The sequence below is a fragment of the Cariama cristata genome, unplaced genomic scaffold, assembly GCF_000690535.1.
Source record: "Cariama cristata isolate BGI_N322 unplaced genomic scaffold, ASM69053v1 scaffold7248, whole genome shotgun sequence".
Taxonomy (NCBI): Eukaryota; Metazoa; Chordata; class Aves; order Cariamiformes; family Cariamidae; genus Cariama; species Cariama cristata.
Window position 1 is genome coordinate 44,464 of NW_009631664.1, and position 11,733 is coordinate 56,196.

An 11,733-nucleotide genomic window follows, 5' to 3' on the forward strand; every position below is an offset into this window, starting at 1 on the left:
ACAGACCTTGAATGGTGAGGCTATAAATCTTTGCAGCTGGCTTTACCTTGCCCTACAGGGAGGAGCCCTGTGTTCGGGGAAGGGGATGGTGCCCTTTGCTTTGCAGCAGGGCTCAGCTCCAGCCCTCTGTCCCAAACCCTAAATTTTGATGGAGGGGAGCGGCTCTGCTTACAGCCTGGAGACCTGCTGGGCTTTGAGGCTGCCTTTACACATGGGGCTGGATGCTACCTACACTGAAGTTGAGTAGGTTTTGCTCTTAACTTCTCCAAGATCTGAATTTGACATCTGGACCTTAGCATGTGAGTGGATTTTGTTTTGTGGATGAATTAAGTGATTTGTGCAGACAGGTGCTTATGTGGCTCTGTGTGTGTTGTGGGGCAGTTAGTGTATACTGCTCTTTCACTGAACTGCAGATTTTATGCCTGCAGCATGGGTGTAACAACCCCTCTCAGCTATTTTAGGTGTGTTTGAGGCTCGGCCAGCTAAGGAAGCACTCTGGTGGTCCGTTCTACACTAAAACAGTCTCCTGGCTATGGCATACTCATAAAATCACAGGAATTCAGACAGGCATGACCTGAAGTGACATTCACTAGCATTGCTGGAGGCCTTAGAGGTCTTCAGCCATCTCTCCCAGACCATCCGGCATCTTCTTTGCTGATTTGAACACAACAGAGTCCACAATCAACATAACCTTCCCAAAGGAAGTGGTTTGCATTTCATTAGACTGATTTCACAGCCTTTGGGGTCCTATTACCTTGTAGAAGATAAATGCCGGGGTGTGCATTTGATCCCTCTCGCTTTTGCTACAGATCAGGCCCAACGCCCTCCCTGTGGCGTGGCTCCAGCTGGCTCCACTTCACGTTTTCCCACTGCTTGTGTGTGGCTCTTGTGTCCTCCCCAAAGGGCTGGGGTTTGGGAATCTACTGTGTGTGATTTTTAATAAACATGTGCTTCTGTCCTCTGTGGCCGTTGTGGGGTTGTGTTCACATGTTGCCGGCCTTAGCCTTATTGAGCACGATGTGGAAAGCAGTGCACCCTGCCGAATTGAGCCCTGAGCAGGCAGCAAGGACCTTGGGCTGGAGTGTTGGTGCCTTGGCACAGGCAAAACGGGCAGCAAGTTCAGCCGTGACCTCACCATCAAGGCCACCGTAGGCCTTGCTGGTGAAACACTTTGGCCTGCCTCTAGATCTGGGTTAATTTTGTTCATATGGCTGTGCTGTATGCTGAATCTCTGCCTTGGCAAAGTTTTTAATCTTCTGCTGCCTTAGCTCCTCTGTCTATAGTGACACATTTGTTTAAAAGTGCTTTGAGATCCATGTATCAAAGTCGCAAAAAACAGCTAAAGGAAACATGACTCATGATTGGGAAATTGCTACGGATGTGCCTGAATAACCAAGTGCTTCAAAGCTTCGCAAACAGATCCCAGAAAACAAAAGCATTTGCATTCACTAGTCCCTGTTCCTTGCATAGGACAGGAGAAAAAATAAAGCATTTCCTTTATGAAATGTTGCACAAAAAGCATGGTTGTCTTTTTATTGCAGGCCACTTTGTAGCATGCAAAAAGATTGCCTTTCTTCAAGAGTTTGTGAATTTTTATTTTATTGTACTCTTTTTATTTCCTCCATCAAAACATGTCTGAGTTTGAAATGGCATGACTAGGAATGAAAATTAAATACATCAAAACTGATTTTTGTTGAAATGAGATTTTGGAGCAGCCAGGGAATGTTCAAGGCTTTCTCACAGCTTGTGTTCAGGTTTTTTTTGCTAAAGAGGGATGTAGTCTGAGGAAATGGGTCACCTTTTTCCTAGAGAAAATTTCTTCAATTTTACTGTAATTCTGAAATGTCACAGGCTTTTTGGGACAGTTTTTTTTTTTAATCTTGAACAAAGCACGAATGTCTTATGGATGGCTTGAATTTTGCTGCAGCTATACGCAGGCCTAATTTTTTTTAGCCCTTCACCTCTTCCCTTATGCACTTTGCTAGTAATTTCAGGCCCGTTTACCATCTGAATCCTATACTGAGAGGTGACAATCTCTGCATATAGCCACTGTGTATATCCCTGCTTGCTGGATGTCACTGTTAAAATATCAACCCTTGGCGAGTGACCTGAACGTAACAGCACAGCTTGGAAACCAAAAGGATGTTGAGCCACAGCTCTTAGGGTGAAGGCACAGAAATGGGTGTCCTGAGGAACAATTGTTTTCTTCTACACCAACTTGGAGGAAACAATGTCACAATGCTGTAGGAATAAAGTAGTAAGGATCAGTGTGGGAGGGGAGCACGGTTTTATTTTATGATGTCAAAGCACTCCCATACCTCCATCATGTACTCATGAATGCTTTCTGCAAGATCCCTTGCAATGGCATGGATGATGAAGTCTGCTAGTCCTCATCACATCTCCTGGGTTATTCTGAGGCTGGTGACCATGTGTTGGATCTAGGTATGCCTTTAGGAGCTGGCAGTGATTGATCCATCTGTCCTGTTGCATCTCTGCAAATGATGATTTCTCATGCCCTTCCATCTGAAGGAGATTCCCAGGCAGGGAAGGGTATGGACCACCTTCACTTCCCTTAACCCAGCCAAAAGCCCCTCAACTGGCCTGCAGCAAAAGATCCCTGATGTACGCAGATGACTTTGCCAACTGGCTGTCATCAGGTATGCAAGCTGCCCACCAGCACCCAACTTACATGATTGCTAGCATCTCCATCAACTGAGAATGACTCAGGGCGAGGGGGTGGGTGAGAGGGGACAGCTTTGCCATCACTGCCTGCTCCTGCTGAGCCCACAAGTGTGGTAGCTGTGCCCAGGTGGGTCTGCCAGGACAGCCTTGGAGGCACAGCTGGGTGTAGGAGGCAGGGAGGGCTTTGCATTTAAACATCACTTTTTTTGCCTCCTGATGTGGTGAATTTGAGCCTTTGCAAAGTGAGTAGCACAAGTAATCAGAGGGGGGGGGGTGGCTCCATTTTCTAACAACAGTTCAGGTTTTGAAACATGGTTGCATGGTGCATTGGAGAAAATTTTGTGCTTTTTTGAGAAAAACAGCAATCAAGGCTGAATTTCCAATACTTACTTTCCAAATATTGACAAATGCTGTGCTGAAGTTGCCAGTAGCGCAGCAGCCAGGTGCTCTAGCCTGTAATGTGAGAAATTAAGGTTCAAGTCCACATTTCTCACAGTTTTTTCATCTGAGTTAGCTGTGAATCATGGTAAGTAAAGAGCAAAGCTTTGGGCTGTGGTGTCACAGGCTGAGGTTATCAGCTTGCTGCAGCTAAAATAAGGAAAAAAAGCCTGTAGTCCACATACCTATATCTTCAGGAAACGAAGCAAGTGCAGTTTAATGAAATGACTTGTTCCAAACTATGTTCTTGTTACAGCCTTTGATTTGTGTTGTTGTGCTCATACAATCACTGGTAGGCAGCGAGTCTAGATGGCGAATTTTGGGGCAGGGCAGGCCTAGCTTGATGAGGGGCTCCATGGGGTAAAGAGTGCTCACGATGACCTAGCGTGGGCCAGTCCTCCCTAGGTGATTTGTTATCTGCTCTATAAATTAAAATCTGTCCGCCGGTCTTCCATTTCAAACTTGCTTTCAGAAGTAACAGATTTAAATACTTTCATGTACTACTTAGCCATAGGGACTTCATCAAGAGTTTAATACTCTAAGCTACTAGACTCCAAACAAACACTTCAATGTGAAAAGGTCTCTTTCTTGTTGTTGGTTGTTTTTTTTCCCCTCTTTTCCCCATACCAGTTGCTACAGCACAAGACTGAAAAACTTGGAGCATTTTCCTGTCTATGCCCCATGTTCCTATACAGCCTTAATAATTGTCTCACCATCCTGTGTCTTAGCTTCCCTTCCAACCTGTTGTTGGCTAAGTCTCACTGGCTGATGTATGCTGTCAGCTCTCTGGACAAGGATCGTGCGTTGAGCAAAGGAGTGAAGAAGAGAATTGGAAGAAGTGTGGAGAAGAGAACCTAAAATCATCCCAGGCTTCCTCAAGACTATCTAAAAGTCATTCAATGACTCAGATGTTTCTATCTGTTGCTTCAGAAGTGGTGTTCTTTGAAAGCATCTTCTCGACAGCTCCTTGAGTTCCCAGGATCTGCTTGATCCTGAATTCTGCATCAAACTCATAGAAACATAAATCTGGAAGACCATGCTATGAAAAATAATATCAGTGTCATTGTAATCATAACTGTAGAATTCAAAATGCCTGATTCTTAAATGAGTTTCTCTAGGCTACCTCAGGTGTTTTGAGTGGAGAATTGTTCTGGCTGCATCTCTTGTGATTTTTATCACAATTCACAATGAAGGAATGGGTGTCTCTGTATTGTCCGTTCCAGTGCTTGGAGCACAGGACCCTGCAGCCTATTAGAACAGCTTCCTCAGCAGCTTAATAATCCATGTCTGGTTTAGGTAAGCTTTTAGGAAGAAAACAGTAACAGAACAGAACATTTCCTATTGTTGATAATGTTTGTTAAGCTGCAGTGGCGCTAACAATGCTGGGAGCTCTTGTAGAGATGTCACTTTGGCTTCTAGCAGCTAGTATCAACCACTATGTAAATTGTAGTGGCTTAGAAGAAGTGCCATCAGCCCAACGCTGAAAACAGCTGAAATGGTGTTAACAGTAATGGGAACTACTTACAAGCAATTCTCCGGGTGGACAATGCTTAAGTAGGCTGGTGTTGGAAAGGCTATGTCTAGTGCCTGAGGTGTCTGTGCTTTTTGCAATGAAATCTGCACAAGGAACATTATGGGGAAAGCTGAGTGGAATAAATGTCCCACAAGCAGTTTGTGCTGTAACCTGATGGGTGTGATAAAGGGAATTGTAGGAGCTGACTCAGCTGAAAGATGGGAACAGATCAATAGATGACAGATGAGAGTAGCTGGTGAGTTTGCTCCATGTTGAAGAAGCTCAGAAGTTACTATGTGTTATGTGAGGATGTGTAAATATGTAACTTGGAGGTGACCCCGTTCAGTTGAAGTGGTAGTAATTTACTTTGCCATACTTGCTTGTGACTGATGGCAATGGTAGCTATGATTGTATTTGAAGTTGGAACTAGGAATCATAGACCTGGCCATGATCAAATTAAATAATAAGCAAACTTAGGTCATTGAATTTGATCGTTACTGTCTTTTAACCTGTACTTACCTGTGCTGAATCTCTCTGCTTTGACTCTCTAGTGATAAATTTATACCAGCTTCATCTTTTTTTGAACGAATTGATCTGTTCAGCACCCAGCTATTACATGTTACTTCCTAAGAGACCCAAGTGTAGGCCCATCCTGAGAGAGAACACAAGACTCAGTCATGTCAGTCTAACTGGATTTTAATTCAGTACTGGAACCATCTGTTTACAAAGGTGCTTTCAAGGTCACATGAAGTCCACCTAACTTTGAAGTAATTTATTTTTTTTTTCCTTCTTGAAAACTTCATGTCATTCTGGACCTGTTATTTACCTCCCTCTCCTTCTACAAAAAACCCTCTAAGTTTTCAACCCTGGAACAATTTAATATTTTTAAGAAAAATATCGGAGAGATGAAAACAAAACTCTATTTGTAAGAGGAAAACCCAACAGGCTGAAATGATTGCACAGAAAAGAGGAAGTAGTTAAGGTTTCAGACACCTCAGCCAACACCAAGCACATGGCCAAAGTATAGACCAAGGAAAAAAACAACAGAAGATTCTCCCATTGTCCTGTGGAGACAGGTGAAGCAGTAAGTACTCCAACAGCATTGTTTTATTTCTGCCATATGGTTCCGTTGAATGATCCAAACACTGATGACCTCCTCCTTGGGTTCAGACCTATCCAGGTAAATGCCCTTATAGGAATAAAACTGCTGCAGACAGTACAGCATTTATCAATAAATCAATAGTCAATTTATTTATCTTATTCACCTGCCAGCTGTCATATGTGAGCCTGTCTGCTTGCCTGGTTGTTATGCAAAATGCCGTCAGACTTTCAGCTTAAGTGATTTCTTTTTTCATACTTTTCTGGAATTCGATTTTTGTATTTTTTTTCCTTCTTTTATGGCAGAGCTTCATCCTCTGTCTAATTTGGAGCTAGTTTGAATCTACAGACTGGAGTTTTCTTAAATAGATTAGGGGGGATGAGTGCCAAACCCTCACAGGAAACTAATTCTTGTAGGTCCTTTGAAAAGCTCGGCTTTGAAGACTGACTTCTTCATGCTGGCCTAGATAGAGAAGAGGCCAAGCTGCGGCAGAAACTGCTAAAGGAATATTGCACTGCTCAGCCCGGGGCTGTCTGGTATTTTGAGGGCCCAGACTAGAAATAAAACATCATGGACCCCACCATGGTCACAGATACCCCATTCAGACTCATGTTAAGCCAGATCTGGCAGTGAAAGATAAGCATTATAGTGCTGTTGTCGTGCTTGTATCCTGCCCCCACGGCATTGTTGGCGGTGCCAAGGGCTCACCGTAACCTGGAAGAGCAATCACCCTGAGGACTGAAGATAACTATTACTTTGTGCAGCCCATGACTGGGACAATTAGGCTGAGAAAAGGAAAGACAAAACAAAAATGCCAAACCAACAGCTCTGTTGAAGGAGCTTTTAGGAGGATTCTGGAAGACTTTGGGCTAAGTTCCCGATACTAACACAAGACTTGTTTTTCACCTGGGCAAGGCCTAAAGACTGTCTGTTTTGGTTCACGCTCATTCTATCAGCTAATAACGCTTGTCTGCAACCTGCATAGGGGTGTCCAAAAATGTCTGTCTTAATGATTGTGAGGTGCTTGGATGAAAACAAGGGGCAGAGACGTGTCTAGGCAGATGCCATTGTATATACACCAAAAATCCAAGACAGCAAGAAGGCTCTAGGAGTTCTCTGACTGGGAATCCTACTAACATCAGTGAGTCAATGTGTGCAATATGCCAGGTAGAGGACATTAAGCAATATTTGTATCTTGCTGTTACTGAAGAGGGTGTTGCCTTTGGAAGGCCTCTGTCTGCTTATCACCTGTGGGAGCAGTTGATGGGTTTTAAGCTATGATCTGGAAAAAGATAAAGAACCACTGAACAGAAAGGAGCTGGTGCCTTGTCCTTGCCCAGTTCCCAGGGAGCAGTGGGGGCTGGTCCTGTTTGCTGAGTGTGCACTGAGTGGGATGCACTAACTGCCCTCCAGGCAATATATCCAGCAGCAGGAGGTGTTGGGATGTTCTAGTTAGCATGACACTCATAGGCTTTATTCAGTGTCTTCCTACTCTGCTCTTTTTTTTTTACTTTTTTCAAACAGACTCTGTCTCATTCACTGTTTAATGCATTTAATTTCTTTTTGATTTCAAGCGCCAGCCCGCAAGGTCTGTACTGAACTTGTTTCTTCGCTTATGTCCTTTGGTTGTCTTGGCCATTTGAAGATGGGGAATTTAATTTGCTCTGACGGCCTCTGTCTTTCAGACTTCTCTCCCTGGGTAGAGATGCTCATGCCCTTGGATTCTCCTAGCCTCTGCTGGTGCAGTGAGGGGTCTGGGCGATGTACCTATTCCAGGCTTTTGACTTTTCCTCCCTCTTCAGTATTCCCCCCCCCCCTTTTTTTTTTTTTTTTTCCTCGGGGGGGCACTTTTCCCCCCTCTTCAGTTTTCCCCCCCCCCCTTTTTTTTTTGTGTTTCCCTGGAGGGGTCATAGTGCTAATGAGACATTCCTAGTGGCTCCCTCTCTCTGACATTCCTGGCTTTGATGGCCAGCTTGTTAATGCAAACTCTGAAGGGGCAAGTACACAAATAACATTTATCCTCTTGCTGTGACAGGGAGGAAGGCCTTAAATATGTGTATCTGCCTGCCTGAGGCAGTACTTCATCTCTCTCTTTCCTCTCACCTCCCTTCCCCCTTTAGGCATTAGCACTTCCTACCCCTTCCAGCCATTAGAAGAGCAGGCTCTTCAGTGCTTTCACCAGACATTATGCAGCAGACTCGCATCCACTGAGCTGCCAGGCATTTTCCTGGGTATGCTCCACATTAGCACGGCTGTCTACACTGGCGAGACATTAGAGCACAAACAAGTGCCTCTCCCCCCACTACTCAGACGTTAGGTCATAGTTTCTCCTTATCCAGTCTCTGCATCAGGGATACAGACTCTTCCTCCTCCTTGCTAAGAGGTTTATCATCTTTCTGAAGCCCTTAAAAGCTTCCCCACTGGCAGAAGGTCAGGTCCTTGCGAGAGATTTTGCCCTGAGGGTCAGAAGACTCTGTACTAATCCTAACCATATCATGGGGTGCATCATAATCCTGGTCAGGTCTTTGCAACTTCTCCACCTGGAAAATGAGCAAGCAACAATGCAATATTTCTCTTTTATAAATTGCCTTGAGACCTGTGGAGGCCTCACCTGTGCTTTCCAGGCAGTGGCATTGAGACTGTGGTGTCACCGATGGTTCTGAGAAGCAATGAAACTGCAGCCAAGAATGATTTCTGGGAGGAAAGATTTCATTTCCCTTTTGCGCACATCATCCATGAATCCAAGGCCTTGGTAGATCCTCCAAAGATTCACAGATTCAAGGATTTAGTGGTGACAGACAAGAGTATGTTTACCTAGCCCAGTGCCATGCATTCAGTTTTGGCCGATAGCAGCTGCTTCTGCAGAAAATGCAATTAAGTCTAGCACTGCAAGTTAATAGAAAACTGGTTCTTGGAGGTGTTTCTTCAAAGAATTCAGGAGTTATAGGGTGGATCATTCCCTACGGCAAGAGCTATACCATTCCCTGCAAATATCACTTTTTTGTCATCTCAGTGATTCTAAGTGATTTCACTAGTCATATCCATTAATGTTAAGTCCATTTTCCAAAATTGTACCATAATCTTGGCCTTGGGTGCATCTTACAGCACAGAGTTCTGTAGGTTACATGGAAGATTGCTAGTATTTAGATGATTGCTTTCAATGTGAAATATTCTGGAACTGGGGAAGCCAAATATAAAATGTATTTGTGGTCATTAATTGGGAAACTTGACAATTCCATATAATTTGCTTAACCAATCCCAACCAATCAACAGCACACAAAGAGAATACAGCCAAATACTACGCAAAACCTTAAAAAGCTTGAAAAATATCACTAAGTAAATTCAAATAATGCATAAATTAGAGGGAATTGCAACTGGCTCATGGATATTCTATGAGCAGAAGATAAACATCTAAGTTAGTTGCATAAATTATTCATCATAAAGTATTTGCTCAGCTTTTCTCATCAGCTATGAAAGCCACACATCGAAGCATTTGGAGAGTACAAGAGAACTGGGCTTTCACCTCCATGATATGCCCTAGGAGTAGGAAGCCCTGGTGGGGGCTGGCATGCATAAGAACTGAGTGGAAAGTCGTCTTCGCTGTGATGTTTTAGATGTGGGTGCTGATAAGGGCTTGTCTACTTCATGAATGGGGACAGCAATTGTCCCTTGGCAGGAGGCAAGGTTGAAGATATGGAAATGATTTCTTTTAAACTCCTTCTTTTGCATCCTGCCAGCAGTGTCATGAGATGATGTTGGACCTGATGCGAAAAATTGAACCCGCTTTCCCTTTGAACACAATGTTTACCAACTTTTCATTCTCTGTTCTTACCTTCTCCAATCTTTATTGCCTACTGCTTTCCAGTGCGTGCTCGTAATTATAACTGTTTGCCCTGTCCATCTCCATGCACTGAATTGAGACACTCCTAGGGTTTGGGTGTTGATATATCCATAGGGCTTTACTTGATCAGCATTTCAACTCTATGGTCTTTGCTTTGTAATAGGTAACTCAGCAGTAACAAAAGCAAACTTTCTGTACTTTGTCAGGGAACATCAAGCATTCCCTCAGCCCTTTCTGAAAACATGCTGGTGCTGGAGGCCTCTAGACCCTCCTGACTTTAATGATAATGCTTGCAGGAAGCAGTAATCTGAGAGCAAAAGTGTGCTTGAGTTTTACAGGACATAATGATAGTCTCTTTGGAGAGGAAGCACAGATGGCATTTTTCCTATGCTTGCTAGTTATGATCTTTATGATAGGAATATGGGAATTTGTTTATTTTAAAGCCTTGCTTATCTTTTAGCATCCAGATCTGCATCTTCCCATGCCATGTAACTGCTGAAGGGACCGGTCCTCCTTCATGCAAAGGGGATCTCCTTGTATAGCAAGATTTGGGATTGCCACTCTAATCAGGAATGATTAGAGCAACCTCTCTGTAGTTCAGAGAGAAGCTATTTGTCTTTACTTTTAAGGTTTTATCTTTCATTAAAATCCACTATGGGACCCCCAAACATCTCTCTTCGACAGATAGTAGGTACTAGACTTTTCCACTGTTCTGGGACAGAAGAGGAAAAAAAATATATTCTACTCCATACAGTGAATACATGGACATTAGAAATGTACTTATCTGCAGACAACTTTGGAGCCAATGGTCTATGTTTTCTGCACTCCTGGTGTTAAGGTCCTGGTGTATGGGTTTTTGGGGGTTGGGTTTAGAGTGGGTTTTTTTTGGTCTGACACAGGTTTTTCTAGGAAAGACTGATGTTTCTGTGGATTTCGAGATTTGACACTAATGACTCTTACCATATCCTAAGAGGGATGTTTTGTTTTAGCATTTTTTGCTTGGCTTGTGAAAGCCTAGGAGATACAGAGGGGGTGTTAGCTCAGGTGTAAGGAGATATTTTGAAGTAAAAAGCTGGCGCTTTGCTATTTTAATGAATGCAACTGCTGTTAGGCAGCCTGGGGTGTTGTGATGGGGTGCAATCAAAATAAATGCATGCATAATTGCATTAAGTAAAATAACCTAACACATGTAAAGTAGATTGAGTGTAGAATCAACCTGGGAAAAAAAAAGATGTGGTTTGTGATTGTGGCTTTGCAACTGACTTAGAGCATCTCTTAAATCTGCCTGCATGTCAGGTTCTCTACCAGCAAAGTGGGATTGCCAGTGCTGGTTGACACACATTGATAGAAAGTGCCATGTCAGTGCAAGGTATTGTCATTTCTATTATTTAAATGAAATTTTTGTCTTAAACCTGAGTTACAGGAATAAGTGAATGAAAAGTGACAGAGAAGCTTGTGACTTGATTATCTGGGAGATAGCTTAAGATAGTGCAGGTGAATTGTAGGAGAGTAGTTACAAATAATATCTTTTCCTTTTAAGAAGGCCTTGCTCAATATTTTTCAAAGGACATTAATAGGTTTCTCATCTTTTAGGTGCTCAGCTGGTGATGTATTTCAGAGGCCTGATTTTTTTTAGATCACAGGTGTGCAAGGTTTTCTCTAGGCATTTCCCTCTCTGTTGTTTCAAAATGGATACCTGAAATAAAGAGCTGCTTTTGCAAACATTAACTTTTTTTCCCAGTTGATATCAGCTTAAAAGAAGGCATTTGAAAACCACTTTATAGGTTTTTTTTTAAAAAAAAAAAAAAAACAACAAAAAAACAACCCTCCATTTTCATCCTGGCCTCTGCTTATATCTGAATCGATCCTTTTAGGTGGTTTTTCAAGCATATTGTTTTTCAAAATAATCTTTTGCTGTGCTCCTGGTGCTGAAAGATTAAGATATTTGGAGAAAGTGTGTTTCCTTCAGCCTTACTTGGCAAAAACATGCCAGGAAGGCTTATGAACATGGGGATGTAGCAATGATCAGACTGGTCTAGATCTAAAGTCTAACTGACCAGGTCTTTTGCTGACAGAAACCAGAATTTGCTGCTTTATGGAGAGGTGTAAGACCCCAAAGTGTGTAAGGGTGAAAGGACCAGCCTGCTTTCTTTGTAGGGA

General features: G+C 43.0%; 1 protein-coding gene across 1 annotated transcript in view; it reads left to right on the top strand.

The window, feature by feature from the left end:
- Positions 1–11,733, top strand: part of BRINP1 (bone morphogenetic protein/retinoic acid inducible neural-specific 1) — a 59,648-nt gene that overhangs the window by 20,111 nt on the left and 27,804 nt on the right. The gene's annotated exons all lie outside the window — the stretch shown is intronic.